This window comes from Elephas maximus, chromosome 26 (assembly GCF_024166365.1).
Source record: "Elephas maximus indicus isolate mEleMax1 chromosome 26, mEleMax1 primary haplotype, whole genome shotgun sequence".
Classification (NCBI taxonomy): domain Eukaryota; kingdom Metazoa; phylum Chordata; class Mammalia; order Proboscidea; family Elephantidae; genus Elephas; species Elephas maximus.
In genome coordinates, this window is record NC_064844.1 from 4,585,305 (window position 1) to 4,607,790 (window position 22,486).

Below are 22,486 nucleotides of genomic sequence, written 5' to 3' on the forward strand. Positions count from 1 at the left end.
GTATTTCTGTATCTGCTGTAACAGCGCTGGATGACTAGGACGGCGGGTCTGTATTTCTGTATCTGCTGTAACAGCGCTAGATGACTAGGACGGCGGGTCTGTATTTCTGTATCTGTTGTAACAGTGTTAGATGACTAGGACGGCGGGTCTGTATTTCTGTATCTGGTGTAACAGCGCTAGATGACTAGGACGGCGGGTCTGTATTTCTGTATCTGCTGTAACAGCGCTAGATGACTAGGACGGCGGGTCTGTGTTTCTGTATCTGCTGTAACAGCGCTAGATGACTAGGGCGGCGGGTCTGTGTTTCTGTATCTGCTGTAGCCGCGCTAGATGACTAGGACGGCGGGTCTGTGTTTCTGTATCTGCTGTAACAGCGCTAGATGACTAGGACAGCGGGTCTGTGTTTCTGTATCTGCTGTAACAGCGCTAGATGACTAGGACGGCGGTTCTGTGTTTCTGTATCTGCTGTAGCCGCGCTTGATGACTAGGACAGTGGGTCTGTGTTTCTGTATCTGCTGTAGCCGCGCTTGATGACTAGGACGGCGGGTCTGTATTTCTGTATCTGGTGCAACACTGCTAGATGACTAGGACGGCGGGTCTGTATTTCTGGATCTGCTGTAGCAGTGCTAGATGACTAGGACGGCGGGTCTGTATTTCTGTATCTGCTGTAGCAGCGCTAGATGACTAGGACGGCAGGTCTGTATTTCTGTATCTCCTGAGCAGCGCTAGATGACTAGGATGGCGGGTCTGTATTTCTGTATCTCCTGAGCAGCGCTAGATGACTAGGACGTCTGCTCTGTATTTCTGTATCTGCTCTAACAGCGCTAGATGACTAGGTCGGCGGGTCTGTGTTTCTGTATCTGCTGTAGCAGCGCTAGATGACTAGGACGGCGGGTCTGTGTTTCTGTATCTGCTGTAGCCGCGCTAGATGACTAGGACGGCGGGTCTGTGTTTCTGTATCTGCTGTAGCCGCGCTAGATGACTAGGACGGTGGGTCTGTATTTCTGTATCTGCTCTAACAGCGGTAGATGACTAGGACGGTGGGTCTGTATTTCTGTATCTGCTGTAGCAGCGCTAGATGACTAGGACGGTGGGTCTGTATTTCTGTATCTGCTCTAACAGCGCTAGATGACTAGGACGGTGGGTCTGTATTTCTGTATCTGCTGTAGCAGGGCTAGATGACTAGGACGGCGGGTCTGTGTTTCTGTATCTGCTGTAGCAGCGCTAGATGACTAGGACGGTGGGTCTGTGTTTCTGTATCTGCTGTAGCAGCGCTAGATGACTAGGACGGTGGGTCTGTATTTCTGTATCTGCTGTAGCAGCGCTAGATGACTAGGACGGTGGGTCTGTATTTCTGTATGTGTTGTAACAGCGCTAGATGACTAGGATGCTGGGTCTATATTTCTGTATCTGACGTAGCTGCGCTAGATGACTAGGATGGCGGGTCTGTATTTCTGTATCTGCTGTAGCAGCGCTAGATGACTAGGACGGCGGGTCTGTGTTTCTGTATCTGCTGTAGCAGCGCTAGATGACTAGGACGGCGGGTCTGTATTTCTGTATCTGCTGTAGCAGCGCTAGATGACTAGGACGGCGGGTCTGTGTTTCTGTATCTGCTGTAGCAGCGCTAGATGACTAGGACGGCGGGTCTGTATTTCTGTATCTGCTGTAATAGCGCTAGATGACTAGGACGGCGGGTCTGTATTTCTGTATCTGTTGTAACAGTGTTAGATGACTAGGACGGCCGGTCTGTATTTCTGTATCTGCTGTAACAGTGTTAGATGACTAGGACGGCGGGTCTGTGTTTCTGTATCTGCTGTAACAGCGCTAGATGACTAGGACGGCGGGTCTGTGTTTCTGTATCTGCTGTAACACCGCTAGATGACTAGGACGGCGGGTCTGTGTTTCTGTATCTGCTGTAGCAGCGCTAGATGACTAGGACGGCGGGTCTGTGTTTCTGTATCTGCTGTAACAGCGCTAGATGACTAGGACGGCGGGTCTGTATTTCTGTATCTGGTGTAACAGCGCTAGATGACTAGGACGGCGGGTCTGTGTTTCTGTATCTGCTGTAGCAGCGCTAGATGACTAGGACGGCGGGTCTGTGTTTCTGTATCTGCTGTAGCAGCGCTAGATGACTAGGACGGCGGGTCTGTGTTTCTGTATCTGCTGTAACAGCGCTAGATGACTAGGACGGCGGGTCTGTATTTCTGTATCTGGTGTAACAGCGCTAGATGACTAGGACGGCGGGTCTGTGTTTCTGTATCTGCTGTAGCAGCGCTAGATGACTAGGACGGCGGGTCTGTGTTTCTGTATCTGCTGTAGCAGCGCTAGATGACTAGGACGGCGGGTCTGTGTTTCTGTATCTGCTGTAGCAGCGCTAGATGACTAGGACGGCGGGTCTGTGTTTCTGTATCTGCTGTAACAGCGCTGGATGACTAGGACGGTGGGTCTGTGTTTCTGTATCTGTTGTAACAGTGTTAGATGACTAGGACGGCGGGTCTGTATTTCTGTATCTGTTGTAACAGTGTTAGATGACTAGGACGGCGGGTCTGTATTTCTGTATCTGCTGTAACAGCACTAGATGACTAGGACGGCGGGTCTGTATTTCTGTATCTGTGGTAACAGTGTTAGATGACTAGAACGGCGGGTCTGTGTTTCTGTATCTGCTGTAACAGCGCTAGATGACTAGGACGGTCGGTCTGTATTTCTGTATCTGTCGTAGCCGCGCTAGATGACTAGGACGGTGGGTCTGTATTTCTGTATCTGTTGTAACAGCGCTAGATGACTAGGACGGTCGGTCTGTATTTCTGTATCTGCTGTAGCTGCGCTAGATGACTAGGACAGTGGTTCTGTATTTCTGTATGTGCTTTAGCCGCGCTAGATGACTAGGACGGCGGGTCTGTGTTTCTGTATCTGCTGTAGCAGCGCTCGATGACTAGGACGGCGGGTCTGTGTTTCTGTATCTGCTGTAGCAGCGGTAGATGACTAGGACGGCGGGTCTGTGTTTCTGTATCTGCTGTAACAGCGCTAGATGACTAGGACGGCGGGTCTGTGTTTCTGTATCTGCTGTAGCAGCGCTAGATGACTAGGACGGCGGGTCTGTGTTTCTGTATCTGCTGTAGCAGCGCTAGATGACTAGGACGGCGGGTCTGTATTTCTGTATCTGCTGTAGCAGCGCTAGATGACTAGGACGGCGGGTCTGTATTTCTGTATCTGCTGTAGCAGCGCTAGATGACTAGGACGGCGGGTCTGTATTCCTGTATCTGCTGTAGCAGCGCTAGATGACTAGGACGGCGGGTCTGTATTTCTGTATCTGCTGTAACAGCGCTAGATGACTAGGACGGTGGGTCTGTATTTCTGTATCTGCTGTAACAGCGCTGGATGACTAGGACGGCGGGTCTGTATTTCTGTATCTGTTGTAACAGTGTTAGATGACTAGGACGGCGGGCCTGTATTTCTGTATCTGTTGTAACAGGGTTAGATGACTAGGACGGCGTGTCTGTATTTCTGTATCTGCTGTAACAGCGCTAGATGACTAGGACGGCGGGTCTGTATTTCTGTATCTGTTGTAACAGTGTTAGATGACTAGGACGGCGGGTCTGTATTTCTGTATCTGCTGTAACAGCGCTAGATAACTAGGACGGCGGGTCTGTATTTCTGTATCTGCTGTAACAGCGCTAGATGACTAGGACGGCGGGTCTGTGTTTCTGTATCTGCTGTAACAGCGCTAGATGACTAGGACGGCGGGTCTGTGTTTCTGTATCTGCTGTAACAGCGCTAGATGACTAGGACGGCTGTTCTGTGTTTCTGTATCTGCTGTAGCCGCGCTTGATGACTAGGACAGTGGGTCTGTGTTTCTGTATCTGCTGTAGCCGCGCTAGATGACTAGGACGGCGGGTCTGTATTTCTGTATCTGGTGTAACACTGCTAGATGACTAGGACGGTGGGTCTGTATTTCTGTATCTGCTGTAGCAGGGCTAGATGACTAGGACGGCGGGTCTGTGTTTCTGTATCTGCTGTAGCAGCGCTAGATGACTAGGACGGTGGGTCTGTGTTTCTGTATCTGCTGTAGCAGCGCTAGATGACTAGGACGGTGGGTCTGTATTTCTGTATCTGCTGTAGCAGCGCTAGATGACTAGGACGGTGGGTCTGTATTTCTGTATGTGTTGTAACAGTGCTAGATGACTAGGATGCTGGGTCTATATTTCTGTATCTGACGTAGCTGTGCTAGATGACTAGGATGGCGGGTCTGTCTTTCTGTATCTGCTGTAGCAGCGCTAGATGACTAGGACGGCGGGTCTGTGTTTCTGTATCTGCTGTAGCAGCGCTAGATGACTAGGACGGCGGGTCTGTATTTCTGTATCTGCTGTAATAGCGCTAGATGACTAGGACGGTGGGTCTGTATTTCTGTATCTGCTGTAACAGCGCTAGATGACTAGGACGGTGGGTCTGTATTTCTGTATCTGCTGTAACAGCGCTGGATGACTAGGACGGCGGGTCTGTATTTCTGTATCTGTTGTAACAGTGTTAGATGACTAGGACGGCGGGTCTGTATTTCTGTATCTGCTGTAACAGTGTTAGATGACTAGGACGGCGGGTCTGTGTTTCTGTATCTGCTTTAACAGCGCTAGATGACTAGGACGGCGGGTCTGTGTTTCTGTATCTGCTGTAACAGCGCTAGATGACTAGGACGGCGGGTCTGTATTTCTGTATCTGGTGTAACAGCGCTAGATGACTAGGACGGCGGGTCTGTGTTTCTGTATCTGCTGTAGCAGCGCTAGATGACTAGGACGGCGGGTCTGTGTTTCTGTATCTGCTGTAGCAGCGCTAGATGACTAGGACGGCGGGTCTGTGTTTCTGTATCTGCTGTAGCAGCGCTAGATGACTAGGACGGCGGGTCTGTGTTTCTGTATCTGCTGTAACAGCGCTGGATGACTAGGACGGTGGGTCTGTGTTTCTGTATCTGTTGTAACAGTGTTAGATGACTAGGACGGCGGGTCTGTATTTCTGTATCTGTTGTAACAGTGTTAGATGACTAGGACGGCGGGTCTGTATTTCTGTATCTGCTGTAACAGCGCTAGATGACTAGGAAGGCGGGTCTGTATTTCTGTATCTGTGGTAACAGTGTTAGATGACTAGGACGGCGGGTCTGTATTTCTGTATCTGCTGTAACAGTGTTAGATGACTAGGACGGCGGGTCTGTGTTTCTGTATCTGCTGTAACAGCGCTAGATGACTAGGACGGCGGGTCTGTGTTTCTGTATCTGCTGTAGCAGCGCTAGATGACTAGGACGGCGGGTATGTGTTTCTGTATCTGCTGTAACAGCGCTGGATGACTAGGACGGTGGGTCTGTGTTTCTGTATCTGTTGTAACAGTGTTAGATGACTAGGACGGCGGGTCTGTATTTCTGTATCTGTTGTAACAGTGTTAGATGACTAGGACGGCGGGTCTGTATTTCTGTATCTGCTGTAACAGCGCTAGATGACTAGGACGGCGGGTCTGTATTTCTGTATCTGTTGTAACAGTGTTAGATGACTAGGACGGCGGGTCTGTATTTCTGTATCTGTTGTAACAGCGCTAGATGACTAGGACGGTCGGTCTGTATTTCTGTATCTGTCGTAGCCGCGCTAGATGACTAGGACGGTGGGTCTGTATTTCTGTATCTGTTGTAACAGCGCTAGATGACTAGGACGGTCGGTCTGTATTTCTGTATCTGCTGTAGCTGCGCTAGATGACTAGGACAGTGGTTCTGTATTTCTGTATGTGCTTTAGCCGCGCTAGATGACTAGGACGGCGGGTCTGTGTTTCTGTATCTGCTGTAGCAGCGCTCGATGACTAGGACGGCGGGTCTGTGTTTCTGTATCTGCTGTAGCAGCGCTAGATGACTAGGACGGCGGGTCTGTGTTTCTGTATCTGCTGTAACAGCGCTAGATGACTAGGACGGCGGGTCTGTGTTTCTGTATCTGCTGTAGCAGCGCTAGATGACTAGGACGGCGGGTCTGTGTTTCTGTATCTGCTGTAGCAGCGCTAGATGGCTAGGACGGCGGGTCTGTGTTTCTGTATCTGCTGTAGCAGCGCTAGATGACTAGGACGGCGGGTCTGTATTTCTGTATCTGCTGTAACAGCGCTGGATGACTAGGACGGCGGGTCTGTATTTCTGTATCTGTTGTAACAGTGTTAGATGACTAGGACGGCGGGTCTGTATTTCTGTATCTGGTGTAACAGCGCTAGATGACTAGGACGGCGGGTCTGTATTTCTGTATCTGCTGTAACAGCGCTAGATGACTAGGACGGCGGGTCTGTGTTTCTGTATCTGCTGTAACAGCGCTAGATGACTAGGGCGGCGGGTCTGTGTTTCTGTATCTGCTGTAGCCGCGCTAGATGACTAGGACGGCGGGTCTGTATTTCTGTATCTGCTCTAACAGCGCTAGATGACTAGGACGGTGGGTCTGTATTTCTGTATCTGCTGTAACAGCGCTGGATGACTAGGACGGCGGGTCTGTATTTCTGTATCTGCTGTAACAGCGCTAGATGACTAGGACGGCGGGTCTGTATTTCTGTATCTGTTGTAACAGTGTTAGATGACTAGGACGGCGGGTCTGTATTTCTGTATCTGGTGTAACAGCGCTAGATGACTAGGACGGCGGGTCTGTATTTCTGTATCTGCTGTAACAGCGCTAGATGACTAGGACGGCGGGTCTGTGTTTCTGTATCTGCTGTAACAGCGCTAGATGACTAGGGCGGCGGGTCTGTGTTTCTGTATCTGCTGTAGCCGCGCTAGATGACTAGGACGGCGGGTCTGTGTTTCTGTATCTGCTGTAACAGCGCTAGATGACTAGGACAGCGGGTCTGTGTTTCTGTATCTGCTGTAACAGCGCTAGATGACTAGGACGGCGGTTCTGTGTTTCTGTATCTGCTGTAGCCGCGCTTGATGACTAGGACAGTGGGTCTGTGTTTCTGTATCTGCTGTAGCCGCGCTTGATGACTAGGACGGCGGGTCTGTATTTCTGTATCTGGTGCAACACTGCTAGATGACTAGGACGGCGGGTCTGTATTTCTGGATCTGCTGTAGCAGTGCTAGATGACTAGGACGGCGGGTCTGTATTTCTGTATCTGCTGTAGCAGCGCTAGATGACTAGGACGGCAGGTCTGTATTTCTGTATCTCCTGAGCAGCGCTAGATGACTAGGATGGCGGGTCTGTATTTCTGTATCTCCTGAGCAGCGCTAGATGACTAGGACGTCTGGTCTGTATTTCTGTATCTGCTCTAACAGCGCTAGATGACTAGGTCGGCGGGTCTGTGTTTCTGTATCTGCTGTAGCAGCGCTAGATGACTAGGACGGCGGGTCTGTGTTTCTGTATCTGCTGTAGCCGCGCTAGATGACTAGGACGGCGGGTCTGTGTTTCTGTATCTGCTGTAGCCGCGCTAGATGACTAGGACGGTGGGTCTGTATTTCTGTATCTGCTCTAACAGCGGTAGATGACTAGGACGGTGGGTCTGTATTTCTGTATGTGCTGTAGCAGCGCTAGATGACTAGGACGGCAGGTCTGTGTTTCTGTATCTGCTGTAGCAGCGCTAGATGACTAGGACGGTGGGTCTGTATTTCTGTATCTGCTCTAACAGCGCTAGATGACTAGGACGGTGGGTCTGTATTTCTGTATCTGCTGTAGCAGGGCTAGATGACTAGGACGGCGGGTCTGTGTTTCTGTATCTGCTGTAGCAGCGCTAGATGACTAGGACGGTGGGTCTGTATTTCTGTATCTGCTGTAGCAGCGCTAGATGACTAGGACGGCGGGTCTGTATTTCTGTATGTGTTGTAACAGCGCTAGATGACTAGGATGCTGGGTCTATATTTCTGTATCTGACGTAGCTGCGCTAGATGACTAGGATGGCGGGTCTGTATTTCTGTATCTGCTGTAGCAGCGCTAGATGACTAGGACGGCGGGTCTGTGTTTCTGTATCTGCTGTAACAGCGCTAGATGACTAGGACGGTGGGTCTGTATTTCTGTATCTGCTGTAACAGCGCTAGATGACTAGGACGGTGGGTCTGTATTTCTGTATCTGCTGTAACAGCGCTGGATGACTAGGACGGCGGGTCTGTATTTCTGTATCTGTTGTAACAGTGTTAGATGACTAGGACGGCGGGTCTGTATTTCTGTATCTGCTGTAACAGTGTTAGATGACTAGGACGGCGGGTCTGTATTTCTGTATCTGCTGTAACAGCGCTAGATGACTAGGACGGCGGGTCTGTATTTGTGTATCTGTTGTAACAGTGTTAGATGACTAGGACGGCGGGTCTGTATTTCTTTATCTGCTGTAACAGCGCTAGATGACTAGGACGGCGGGTCTGTATTTCTGTATCTGCTGTAACAGCGCTAGATGACTAGGACGGCGGGTCTGTGTTTCTGTATCTGCTGTAACAGCGCTAGATGACTAGGACGGCGGGTCTGTGTTTCTGTATCTGCTGTAGCCGCGCTAGATGACTAGGACGGCGGGTCTGTGTTTCTGTATCTGCTGTAACAGCGCTAGATGACTAGGACGGCGGGTCTGTGTTTCTGTATCTGCTGTAACAGCGCTAGATGACTAGGACGGCGGGTCTGTATTTCTGTATCTGCTGTAACAGCGATAGATGACTAGGACGGCGGGTCTGTGTTTCTGTATCTGCTGTAGCAGTGGTAGATGAGTAGGACGGCGGGTCTGTGTTTCTGTATCTGCTGTAGCAGCGCTATATGACTAGGACGGCGGGTCTGTATTTCTGTATCCGCTGTAGCAGCGCTAGATGAGTAGGACGGTGGGTCTGTATTTCTGTATCTGCTGTAACAGCGCTAGATGAGTAGGACGGTGGGTCTGTATTTCTGTATCTGCTCTAACAGAGCTAGATGACTAGGACGGTGGGTCTGTATTTCTGTATCTGCTGTAGCAGCGCTAGATGACTAGGACGGCGGGTCTGTATTTCTGTATCTGCTGTAGCAGCGCTAGATGACTAGGGCGGTGGGTCTGTATTTCTGTATCTGCTATAGCAGCGCTAGATGACTAGGACGGTGGGTGTGTATTTCTGTATCTGCTGTAGCAGCGCTAGATGACTAGGACGGCGGGTCTGTATTTCTGTATCTGCTGTAGCAGCGCTAGATGACTAGGACGGCGGGTCTGTGTTTCTGTATCTGCTGTAGCAGCGCTAGATGACTAGGACGGTGGGTCTGTGTTTCTGTATCTCCTGTAACAGCGCTAGATGACTAGGATGGTGGGTCTATATTTCTGTATCTGACGTAGCTGCGCTAGATGACTAGGATGGCGGGTCTGTGTTTCTGTATCTGCTGTAACAGTGTTAGATGACTAGGACGGCGGGTCTGTGTTTCTGTATCTGCTGTAGCAGCGCTAGATGACTAGGACGGCGGGTCTGTATTTCTGTATCTGCTGTAACAGCGCTAGATGACTAGGACGGCGGGTCTGTATTTCTGTATCTGCTGTAGCAGCGCTAGATGACTAGAACGGCGGGTCTGTATTTCTGTATCTGCTGTAGCAGCGCTAGATGACTAGGACGGCGGGTCTGTGTTTCTGTATCTGCTGTAGCAGCGCTAGATGACTAGGACGGTGGGTCTGTGTTTCTGTATCTGCTGTAGCAGCGCTAGATGACTAGGACGGTGGGTCTGTATTTCTGTATCTGCTGTAGCAGCGCTAGATGACTAGGACGGCGGGTCTGTATTTCTGTATGTGTTGTAACAGCGCTAGATGACTAGGATGCTGGGTCTATATTTCTGTATCTGACGTAGCTGCGCTAGATGACTAGGATGGCGGGTCTGTATTTCTGTATCTGCTGTAGCAGCGCTAGATGACTAGGACGGCGGGTCTGTGTTTCTGTATCTGCTGTAACAGCGCTAGATGACTAGGACGGTGGGTCTGTATTTCTGTATCTGCTGTAACAGCGCTAGATGACTAGGACGGTGGGTCTGTATTTCTGTATCTGCTGTAACAGCGCTGGATGACTAGGACGGCGGGTCTGTATTTCTGTATCTGTTGTAACAGTGTTAGATGACTAGGACGGCGGGTCTGTATTTCTGTATCTGCTGTAACAGTGTTAGATGACTAGGACGGCGGGTCTGTATTTCTGTATCTGCTGTAACAGCGCTAGATGACTAGGACGGCGGGTCTGTATTTCTGTATCTGTTGTAACAGTGTTAGATGACTAGGACGGCGGGTCTGTATTTCTTTATCTGCTGTAACAGCGCTAGATGACTAGGACGGCTGGTCTGTGTTTCTGTATCTGCTGTAGCAGCGCTAGATGACTAGGACGGCGGGTCTGTGTTTCTGTATCTGCTGTAGCAGCGCTAGATGACTAGGACGGCGGGTCTGTGTTTCTGTATCTGCTGTAACAGCGCTGGATGACTAGGACGGTGGGTCTGTGTTTCTGTATCTGTTGTAACAGTGTTAGATGACTAGGACGGCGGGTCTGTATTTCTGTATCTGTTGTAACAGTGTTAGATGACTAGGACGGCGGGTCTGTATTTCTGTATCTGCTGTAACAGCGCTAGATGACTAGGAAGGCGGGTCTGTATTTCTGTATCTGTGGTAACAGTGTTAGATGACTAGGACGGCGGGTCTGTATTTCTGTATCTGCTGTAACAGTGTTAGATGACTAGGACGGCGGGTCTGTGTTTCTGTATCTGCTGTAACAGCGCTAGATGACTAGGACGGCGGGTCTGTGTTTCTGTATCTGCTGTAGCAGCGCTAGATGACTAGGACGGCGGGTATGTGTTTCTGTATCTGCTGTAACAGCGCTGGATGACTAGGACGGTGGGTCTGTGTTTCTGTATCTGTTGTAACAGTGTTAGATGACTAGGACGGCGGGTCTGTATTTCTGTATCTGTTGTAACAGTGTTAGATGACTAGGACGGCGGGTCTGTATTTCTGTATCTGCTGTAACAGCGCTAGATGACTAGGACGGCGGGTCTGTATTTCTGTATCTGTTGTAACAGTGTTAGATGACTAGGACGGCGGGTCTGTATTTCTGTATCTGTTGTAACAGCGCTAGATGACTAGGACGGTCGGTCTGTATTTCTGTATCTGTCGTAGCCGCGCTAGATGACTAGTACGGTGGGTCTGTATTTCTGTATCTGTTGTAACAGCGCTAGATGACTAGGACGGTCGGTCTGTATTTCTGTATCTGCTGTAGCTGCGCTAGATGACTAGGACAGTGGTTCTGTATTTCTGTATGTGCTTTAGCCGCGCTAGATGACTAGGACGGCGGGTCTGTGTTTCTGTATCTGCTGTAGCAGCGCTCGATGACTAGGACGGCGGGTCTGTGTTTCTGTATCTGCTGTAGCAGCGCTAGATGACTAGGACGGCGGGTCTGTGTTTCTGTATCTGCTGTAACAGCGCTAGATGACTAGGACGGCGGGTCTGTGTTTCTGTATCTGCTGTAGCAGCGCTAGATGACTAGGACGGCGGGTCTGTGTTTCTGTATCTGCTGTAGCAGCGCTAGATGACTAGGACGGCGGGTCTGTGTTTCTGTATCTGCTGTAGCAGCGCTAGATGACTAGGACGGCGGGTCTGTATTTCTGTATCTGCTGTAACAGCGCTGGATGACTAGGACGGCGGGTCTGTATTTCTGTATCTGTTGTAACAGTGTTAGATGACTAGGACGGCGGGTCTGTATTTCTGTATCTGGTGTAACAGCGCTAGATGACTAGGACGGCGGGTCTGTATTTCTGTATCTGCTGTAACAGCGCTAGATGACTAGGACGGCGGGTCTGTGTTTCTGTATCTGCTGTAACAGCGCTAGAGGACTAGGGCGGCGGGTCTGTGTTTCTGTATCTGCTGTAGCCGCGCTAGATGACTAGGACGGCGGGTCTGTATTTCTGTATCTGCTCTAACAGCGCTAGATGACTAGGACGGTGGGTCTGTATTTCTGTATCTGCTGTAACAGCGCTGGATGACTAGGACGGCGGGTCTGTATTTCTGTATCTGCTGTAACAGCGCTAGATGACTAGGACGGCGGGTCTGTATTTCTGTATCTGTTGTAACAGTGTTAGATGACTAGGACGGCGGGTCTGTATTTCTGTATCTGGTGTAACAGCGCTAGATGACTAGGACGGCGGGTCTGTATTTCTGTATCTGCTGTAACAGCGCTAGATGACTAGGACGGCGGGTCTGTGTTTCTGTATCTGCTGTAACAGCGCTAGATGACTAGGGCGGCGGGTCTGTGTTTCTGTATCTGCTGTAGCCGCGCTAGATGACTAGGACGGCGGGTCTGTGTTTCTGTATCTGCTGTAACAGCGCTAGATGACTAGGACAGCGGGTCTGTGTTTCTGTATCTGCTGTAACAGCGCTAGATGACTAGGACGGCGGTTCTGTGTTTCTGTATCTGCTGTAGCCGCGCTTGATGACTAGGACAGTGGGTCTGTGTTTCTGTATCTGCTGTAGCCGCGCTTGATGACTAGGACGGCGGGTCTGTATTTCTGTATCTGTTGTAACAGTGTTAGATGACTAGGACGGCGGGTCTGTATTTCTTTATCTGCTGTAACAGCGCTAGATGACTAGGACGGCGGGTCTGTATTTCTGTATCTGCTGTAACAGCGCTAGATGACTAGGACGGCGGGTCTGTATTTCTGTATCTGTTGTAACAGTGTTAGATGACTAGGACGGCGGGTCTGTATTTCTTTATCTGCTGTAACAGCGCTAGATGACTAGGACGGCGGGTCTGTGTTTCTGTATCTGCTGTAGCAGCGCTAGATGACTAGGACGGCGGGTCTGTGTTTCTGTATCTGCTGTAGCAGCGCTAGATGACTAGGACGGCGGGTCTGTGTTTCTGTATCTGCTGTAACAGCGCTGGATGACTAGGACGGTGGGTCTGTGTTTCTGTATCTGTTGTAACAGTGTTAGATGACTAGGACGGCGGGTCTGTATTTCTGTATCTGTTGTAACAGTGTTAGATGACTAGGACGGCGGGTCTGTATTTCTGTATCTGCTGTAACAGCGCTAGATGACTAGGAAGGCGGGTCTGTATTTCTGTATCTGTGGTAACAGTGTTAGATGACTAGGACGGCGGGTCTGTATTTCTGTATCTGCTGTAACAGTGTTAGATGACTAGGACGGCGGGTCTGTGTTTCTGTATCTGCTGTAACAGCGCTAGATGACTAGGACGGCGGGTCTGTGTTTCTGTATCTGCTGTAGCAGCGCTAGATGACTAGGACGGCGGGTATGTGTTTCTGTATCTGCTGTAACAGCGCTGGATGACTAGGACGGTGGGTCTGTGTTTCTGTATCTGTTGTAACAGTGTTAGATGACTAGGACGGCGGGTCTGTATTTCTGTATCTGTTGTAACAGTGTTAGATGACTAGGACGGCGGGTCTGTATTTCTGTATCTGCTGTAACAGCGCTAGATGACTAGGACGGCGGGTCTGTATTTCTGTATCTGTTGTAACAGTGTTAGATGACTAGGACGGCGGGTCTGTATTTCTGTATCTGTTGTAACAGCGCTAGATGACTAGGACGGTCGGTCTGTATTTCTGTATCTGTCGTAGCCGCGCTAGATGACTAGGACGGTGGGTCTGTATTTCTGTATCTGTTGTAACAGCGCTAGATGACTAGGACGGTCGGTCTGTATTTCTGTATCTGCTGTAGCTGCGCTAGATGACTAGGACAGTGGTTCTGTATTTCTGTATGTGCTTTAGCCGCGCTAGATGACTAGGACGGCGGGTCTGTGTTTCTGTATCTGCTGTAGCAGCGCTCGATGACTAGGACGGCGGGTCTGTGTTTCTGTATCTGCTGTAGCAGCGCTAGATGACTAGGACGGCGGGTCTGTGTTTCTGTATCTGCTGTAACAGCGCTAGATGACTAGGACGGCGGGTCTGTGTTTCTGTATCTGCTGTAGCAGCGCTAGATGACTAGGACGGCGGGTCTGTGTTTCTGTATCTGCTGTAGCAGCGCTAGATGACTAGGACGGCGGGTCTGTGTTTCTGTATCTGCTGTAGCAGCGCTAGATGACTAGGACGGCGGGTCTGTATTTCTGTATCTGCTGTAACAGCGCTGGATGACTAGGACGGCGGGTCTGTATTTCTGTATCTGTTGTAACAGTGTTAGATGACTAGGACGGCGGGTCTGTATTTCTGTATCTGCTGTAACAGTGTTAGATGACTAGGACGGCGGGTCTGTATTTCTGTATCTGCTGTAACAGCGCTAGATGACTAGGACGGCGGGTCTGTATTTGTGTATCTGTTGTAACAGTGTTAGATGACTAGGACGGCGGGTCTGTATTTCTTTATCTGCTGTAACAGCGCTAGATGACTAGGACGGCGGGTCTGTATTTCTGTATCTGCTGTAACAGCGCTAGATGACTAGGACGGCGGGTCTGTGTTTCTGTATCTGCTGTAACAGCGCTAGATGACTAGGACGGCGGGTCTGTGTTTCTGTATCTGCTGTAGCCGCGCTAGATGACTAGGACGGCGGGTCTGTGTTTCTGTATCTGCTGTAACAGCGCTAGATGACTAGGACGGCGGGTCTGTGTTTCTGTATCTGCTGTAACAGCGCTAGATGACTAGGACGGCGGGTCTGTATTTCTGTATCTGCTGTAACAGCGATAGATGACTAGGACGGCGGGTCTGTGTTTCTGTATCTGCTGTAGCAGTGGTAGATGAGTAGGACGGCGGGTCTGTGTTTCTGTATCTGCTGTAGCAGCGCTATATGACTAGGACGGCGGGTCTGTATTTCTGTATCCGCTGTAGCAGCGCTAGATGAGTAGGACGGTGGGTCTGTATTTCTGTATCTGCTGTAACAGCGCTAGATGAGTAGGACGGTGGGTCTGTATTTCTGTATCTGCTCTAACAGAGCTAGATGACTAGGACGGTGGGTCTGTATTTCTGTATCTGCTGTAGCAGCGCTAGATGACTAGGACGGCGGGTCTGTATTTCTGTATCTGCTGTAGCAGCGCTAGATGACTAGGGCGGTGGGTCTGTATTTCTGTATCTGCTATAGCAGCGCTAGATGACTAGGACGGTGGGTGTGTATTTCTGTATCTGCTGTAGCAGCGCTAGATGACTAGGACGGCGGGTCTGTATTTCTGTATCTGCTGTAGCAGCGCTAGATGACTAGGACGGCGGGTCTGTGTTTCTGTATCTGCTGTAGCAGCGCTAGATGACTAGGACGGTGGGTCTGTGTTTCTGTATCTCCTGTAACAGCGCTAGATGACTAGGATGGTGGGTCTATATTTCTGTATCTGACGTAGCTGCGCTAGATGACTAGGATGGCGGGTCTGTGTTTCTGTATCTGCTGTAACAGTGTTAGATGACTAGGACGGCGGGTCTGTGTTTCTGTATCTGCTGTAGCAGCGCTAGATGACTAGGACGGCGGGTCTGTATTTCTGTATCTGCTGTAACAGCGCTAGATGACTAGGACGGCGGGTCTGTATTTCTGTATCTGCTGTAGCAGCGCTAGATGACTAGAACGGCGGGTCTGTATTTCTGTATCTGCTGTAGCAGCGCTAGATGACTAGGACGGCGGGTCTGTGTTTCTGTATCTGCTGTAGCAGCGCTAGATGACTAGGACGGTGGGTCTGTGTTTCTGTATCTGCTGTAGCAGCGCTAGATGACTAGGACGGTGGGTCTGTATTTCTGTATCTGCTGTAGCAGCGCTAGATGACTAGGACGGCGGGTCTGTATTTCTGTATGTGTTGTAACAGCGCTAGATGACTAGGATGCTGGGTCTATATTTCTGTATCTGACGTAGCTGCGCTAGATGACTAGGATGGCGGGTCTGTATTTCTGTATCTGCTGTAGCAGCGCTAGATGACTAGGACGGCGGGTCTGTGTTTCTGTATCTGCTGTAACAGCGCTAGATGACTAGGACGGTGGGTCTGTATTTCTGTATCTGCTGTAACAGCGCTAGATGACTAGGACGGTGGGTCTGTATTTCTGTATCTGCTGTAACAGCGCTGGATGACTAGGACGGCGGGTCTGTATTTCTGTATCTGTTGTAACAGTGTTAGATGACTAGGACGGCGGGTCTGTATTTCTTTATCTGCTGTAACAGCGCTAGATGACTAGGACGGCTGGTCTGTGTTTCTGTATCTGCTGTAGCAGCGCTAGATGACTAGGACGGCGGGTCTGTGTTTCTGTATCTGCTGTAGCAGCGCTAGATGACTAGGACGGCGGGTCTGTGTTTCTGTATCTGCTGTAACAGCGCTGGATGACTAGGACGGTGGGTCTGTGTTTCTGTATCTGTTGTAACAGTGTTAGATGACTAGGACGGCGGGTCTGTATTTCTGTATCTGTTGTAACAGTGTTAGATGACTAGGACGGCGGGTCTGTATTTCTGTATCTGCTGTAACAGCGCTAGATGACTAGGAAGGCGGGTCTGTATTTCTGTATCTGTGGTAACAGTGTTAGATGACTAGGACGGCGGGTCTGTATTTCTGTATCTGCTGTAACAGTGTTAGATGACTAGGACGGCGGGTCTGTGTTTCTGTATCTGCTGTAACAGCGCTAGATGACTAGGACGGCGGGTCTGTGTTTCTGTATCTGCTGTAGCAGCGCTAGATGACTAGGACGGCGGGTATGTGTTTCTGTATCTGCTGTAACAGCGCTGGATGACTAGGACGGTGGGTCTGTGTTTCTGTATCTGTTGTAACAGTGTTAGATGACTAGGACGGCGGGTCTGTATTTCTGTATCTGTTGTAACAGTGTTAGATGACTAGGACGGCGGGTCTGTATTTCTGTATCTGCTGTAACAGCGCTAGATGACTAGGACGGCGGGTCTGTATTTCTGTATCTGTTGTAACAGTGTTAGATGACTAGGACGGCGGGTCTGTATTTCTGTATCTGTTGTAACAGCGCTAGATGACTAGGACGGTCGGTCTGTATTTCTGTATCTGTCGTAGCCGCGCTAGATGACTAGTACGGTGGGTCTGTATTTCTGTATCTGTTGTAACAGCGCTAGATGACTAGGACGGTCGGTCTGTATTTCTGTATCTGCTGTAGCTGCGCTAGATGACTAGGACAGTGGTTCTGTATTTCTGTATGTGCTTTAGCCGCGCTAGATGACTAGGACGGCGGGTCTGTGTTTCTGTATCTGCTGTAGCAGCGCTCGATGACTAGGACGGCGGGTCTGTGTTTCTGTATCTGCTGTAGCAGCGCTAGATGACTAGGACGGCGGGTCTGTGTTTCTGTATCTGCTGTAACAGCGCTAGATGACTAGGACGGCGGGTCTGTGTTTCTGTATCTGCTGTAGCAGCGCTAGATGACTAGGACGGCGGGTCTGTGTTTCTGTATCTGCTGTAGCAGCGCTAGATGACTAGGACGGCGGGTCTGTGTTTCTGTATCTGCTGTAGCAGCGCTAGATGACTAGGACGGCGGGTCTGTATTTCTGTATCTGCTGTAACAGCGCTGGATGACTAGGACGGCGGGTCTGTATTTCTGTATCTGTTGTAACAGTGTTAGATGACTAGGACGGCGGGTCTGTATTTCTGTATCTGGTGTAACAGCGCTAGATGACTAGGACGGCGGGTCTGTATTTCTGTATCTGCTGTAACAGCGCTAGATGACTAGGACGGCGGGTCTGTGTTTCTGTATCTGCTGTAACAGCGCTAGATGACTAGGGCGGCGGGTCTGTGTTTCTGTATCTGCTGTAGCCGCGCTAGATGACTAGGACGGCGGGTCTGTATTTCTGTATCTGCTCTAACAGCGCTAGATGACTAGGACGGTGGGTCTGTATTTCTGTATCTGCTGTAACAGCGCTGGATGACTAGGACGGCGGGTCTGTATTTCTGTATCTGCTGTAACAGCGCTAGATGACTAGGACGGCGGGTCTGTATTTCTGTATCTGTTGTAACAGTGTTAGATGACTAGGACGGCGGGTCTGTATTTCTGTATCTGGTGTAACAGCGCTAGATGACTAGGACGGCGGGTCTGTATTTCTGTATCTGCTGTAACAGCGCTAGATGACTAGGACGGCGGGTCTGTGTTTCTGTATCTGCTGTAACAGCGCTAGATGACTAGGGCGGCGGGTCTGTGTTTCTGTATCTGCTGTAGCCGCGCTAGATGACTAGGACGGCGGGTCTGTGTTTCTGTATCTGCTGTAACAGCGCTAGATGACTAGGACAGCGGGTCTGTGTTTCTGTATCTGCTGTAACAGCGCTAGATGACTAGGACGGCGGTTCTGTGTTTCTGTATCTGCTGTAGCCGCGCTTGATGACTAGGACAGTGGGTCTGTGTTTCTGTATCTGCTGTAGCCGCGCTTGATGACTAGGACGGCGGGTCTGTATTTCTGTATCTGGTGCAACACTGCTAGATGACTAGGACGGCGGGTCTGTATTTCTGGATCTGCTGTAGCAGTGCTAGATGACTAGGACGGCGGGTCTGTATTTCTGTATCTGCTGTAGCAGCGCTAGATGACTAGGACGGCAGGTCTGTATTTCTGTATCTCCTGAGCAGCGCTAGATGACTAGGATGGCGGGTCTGTATTTCTGTATCTCCTGAGCAGCGCTAGATGACTAGGACGTCTGGTCTGTATTTCTGTATCTGCTCTAACAGCGCTAGATGACTAGGTCGGCGGGTCTGTGTTTCTGTATCTGCTGTAGCAGCGCTAGATGACAAGGACGGCGGGTCTGTGTTTCTGTATCTGCTGTAGCCGCGCTAGATGACTAGGACGGCGGGTCTGTGTTTCTGTATCTGCTGTAGCCGCGCTAGATGACTAGGACGGTGGGTCTGTATTTCTGTATCTGCTCTAACAGCGGTAGATGACTAGGACGGTGGGTCTGTATTTCTGTATCTGCTGTAGCAGCGCTAGATGACTAGGACGGCAGGTCTGTGTTTCTGTATCTGCTGTAGCAGCGCTAGATGACTAGGACGGTGGGTCTGTATTTCTGTATCTGCTCTAACAGCGCTAGATGACTAGGACGGTGGGTCTGTATTTCTGTATCTGCTGTAGCAGGGCTAGATGACTAGGACGGCGGGTCTGTGTTTCTGTATCTGCTGTAGCAGCGCTAGATGACTAGGACGGTGGGTCTGTATTTCTGTATCTGCTGTAGCAGCGCTAGATGACTAGGACGGCGGGTCTGTATTTCTGTATGTGTTGTAACAGCGCTAGATGACTAGGATGCTGGGTCTATATTTCTGTATCTGACGTAGCTGCGCTAGATGACTAGGATGGCGGGTCTGTATTTCTGTATCTGCTGTAGCAGCGCTAGATGACTAGGACGGCGGGTCTGTGTTTCTGTATCTGCTGTAACAGCGCTAGATGACTAGGACGGTGGGTCTGTATTTCTGTATCTGCTGTAACAGCGCTAGATGACTAGGACGGTGGGTCTGTATTTCTGTATCTGCTGTAACAGCGCTGGATGACTAGGACGGCGGGTCTGTATTTCTGTATCTGTTGTAACAGTGTTAGATGACTAGGACGGCGGGTCTGTATTTCTGTATCTGCTGTAACAGTGTTAGATGACTAGGACGGCGGGTCTGTATTTCTGTATCTGCTGTAACAGCGCTAGATGACTAGGACGGCGGGTCTGTATTTGTGTATCTGTTGTAACAGTGTTAGATGACTAGGACGGCGGGTCTGTATTTCTTTATCTGCTGTAACAGCGCTAGATGACTAGGACGGCGGGTCTGTATTTCTGTATCTGCTGTAACAGCGCTAGATGACTAGGACGGCGGGTCTGTGTTTCTGTATCTGCTGTAACAGCGCTAGATGACTAGGACGGCGGGTCTGTGTTTCTGTATCTGCTGTAGCCGCGCTAGATGACTAGGACGGCGGGTCTGTGTTTCTGTATCTGCTGTAACAGCGCTGGATGACTAGGACGGCGGGTCTGTGTTTCTGTATCTGCTGTAACAGCGCTAGATGACTAGGACGGCGGGTCTGTATTTCTGTATCTGCTGTAACAGCGATAGATGACTAGGACGGCGGGTCTGTGTTTCTGTATCTGCTGTAGCAGTGGTAGATGAGTAGGACGGCGGGTCTGTGTTTCTGTATCTGCTGTAGCAGCGCTATATGACTAGGACGGCGGGTCTGTATTTCTGTATCCGCTGTAGCAGCGATAGATGAGTAGGACGGTGGGTCTGTATTTCTGTATCTGCTGTAACAGCGCTAGATGAGTAGGACGGTGGGTCTGTATTTCTGTATCTGCTCTAACAGAGCTAGATGACTAGGACGGTGGGTCTGTATTTCTGTATCTGCTGTAGCAGCGCTAGATGACTAGGACGGCGGGTCTGTATTTCTGTATCTGCTGTAGTAGCGCTAGATGACTAGGGCGGTGGGTCTGTATTTCTGTATCTGCTATAGCAGCGCTAGATGACTAGGACGGTGGGTGTGTATTTCTGTATCTGCTGTAGCAGCGCTAGATGACTAGGACGGCGGGTCTGTATTTCTGTATCTGCTGTAGCAGCGCTAGATGACTAGGACGGCGGGTCTGTGTTTCTGTATCTGCTGTAGCAGCGCTAGATGACTAGGATGGCGGGTCTGTGTTTCTGTATCTCCTGTAACAGCGCTAGATGACTAGGATGGTGGGTCTATATTTCTGTATCTGACGTAGCTGCGCTAGATGACTAGGACGGCAGGTCTGTGTTTCTGTATCTGCTGTAGCAGCGCTAGATGACTAGGACGGTGGGTCTGTATTTCTGTATCTGCTGTAGCAGCGCTAGATGACTAGGACGGCAGGTCTGTGTTTCTGTATCTGCTGTAGCAGCGCTAGATGACTAGGACGGTGGGTCTGTGTTTCTGTATCTGCTCTAACAGCGCTAGATGTCTAGGACGGTGGGTCTGTATTTCTGTATCTGCTGTAGCAGGGCTAGATGACTAGGACGGCGGGTCTGTGTTTCTGTATCTGCTGTAGCAGCGCTAGATGACTAGGACGGTGGGTCTGTGTTTCTGTATCTGCTGTAGCAGCGCTAGATGACTAGGACGGTGGGTCTGTATTTCTGTATCTGCTGTAGCAGCGCTAGATGACTAGGACGGCGGGTCTGTATTTCTGTATGTGTTGTAACAGCGCTAGATGACTAGGATGCTGGGTCTATATTTCTGTATCTGACGTAGCTGCGCTAGATGACTAGGATGGCGGGTCTGTATTTCTGTATCTGCTGTAGCAGCGCTAGATGACTAGGACGGCGGGTCTGTGTTTCTGTATCTGCTGTAGCAGCGCTAGATGACTAGGACGGCGGGTCTGTATTTCTGTATCTGCTGTAACAGCGCTAGATGACTAGGACGGTGGGTCTGTATTTCTGTATCTGCTGTAACAGCGCTAGATGACTAGGACGGTGGGTCTGTATTTCTGTATCTGCTGTAACAGCGCTGGATGACTAGGACGGCGGGTCTGTATTTCTGTATCTGTTGTAACAGTGTTAGATGACTAGGACGGCGGGTCTGTGTTTCTGTATCTGCTGTAGCCGCGCTAGATGACTAGGACGGCGGGTCTGTGTTTCTGTATCTGCTGTAACAGCGCTAGATGACTAGGACGGCGGGTCTGTGTTTCTGTATCTGCTGTAACAGCGCTAGATGACTAGGACGGCGGGTCTGTATTTCTGTATCTGCTGTAACAGCGCTAGATGACTAGGACGGCGGGTCTGTGTTTCTGTATCTGCTGTAGCAGTGGTAGATGAGTAGGACGGCGGGTCTGTGTTTCTGTATCTGCTGTAGCAGCGCTATATGACTAGGACGGCGGGTCTGTATTTCTGTATCCGCTGTAGCAGCGCTGGATGAGTAGGACGGTGGGTCTGTATTTCTGTATCTGCTGTAACAGCGCTAGATGAGTAGGACGGTGGGTCTGTATTTCTGTATCTGCTCTAACAGAGCTAGATGACTAGGACGGTGGGTCTGTATTTCTGTATCTGCTGTAGCAGCGCTAGATGACTAGGACGGCGGGTCTGTATTTCTGTATCTGCTGTAGCAGCGCTAGATGACTAGGGCGGCGGGTCTGTATTTCTGTATCTGCTATAGCAGCGCTAGATGACTAGGACGGTGGGTGTGTATTTCTGTATCTGCTGTAGCAGCGCTAGATGACTAGGACGGCGGGTCTGTATTTCTGTATCTGCTGTAGCAGCGCTAGATGACTAGGACGGCGGGTCTGTGTTTCTGTATCTGCTGTAGCAGCGCTAGATGACTAGGACGGCGGGTCTGTGTTTCTGTATCTCCTGTAACAGCGCTAGATGACTAGGATGGTGGGTCTATATTTCTGTATCTGACGTAGCTGCGCTAGATGACTAGGATGGCGGGTCTGTATTTCTGTATCTGCTGTAACAGTGTTAGATGACTAGGACGGCGGGTCTGTGTTTCTGTATCTGCTGTAGCAGCGCTAGATGACTAGGACGGCGGGTCTGTATTTCTGTATCTGCTGTAACAGCGCTAGATGACTAGGACGGCGGGTCTGTATTTCTGTATCTGCTGTAGCAGCGCTAGATGACTAGAACGGCGGGTCTGTATTTCTGTATCTGCTGTAACAGCGCTGGATGACTAGGACGGCGGGTCTGTATTTCTGTATCTGCTGTAACAGCGCTAGATGACTAGGACG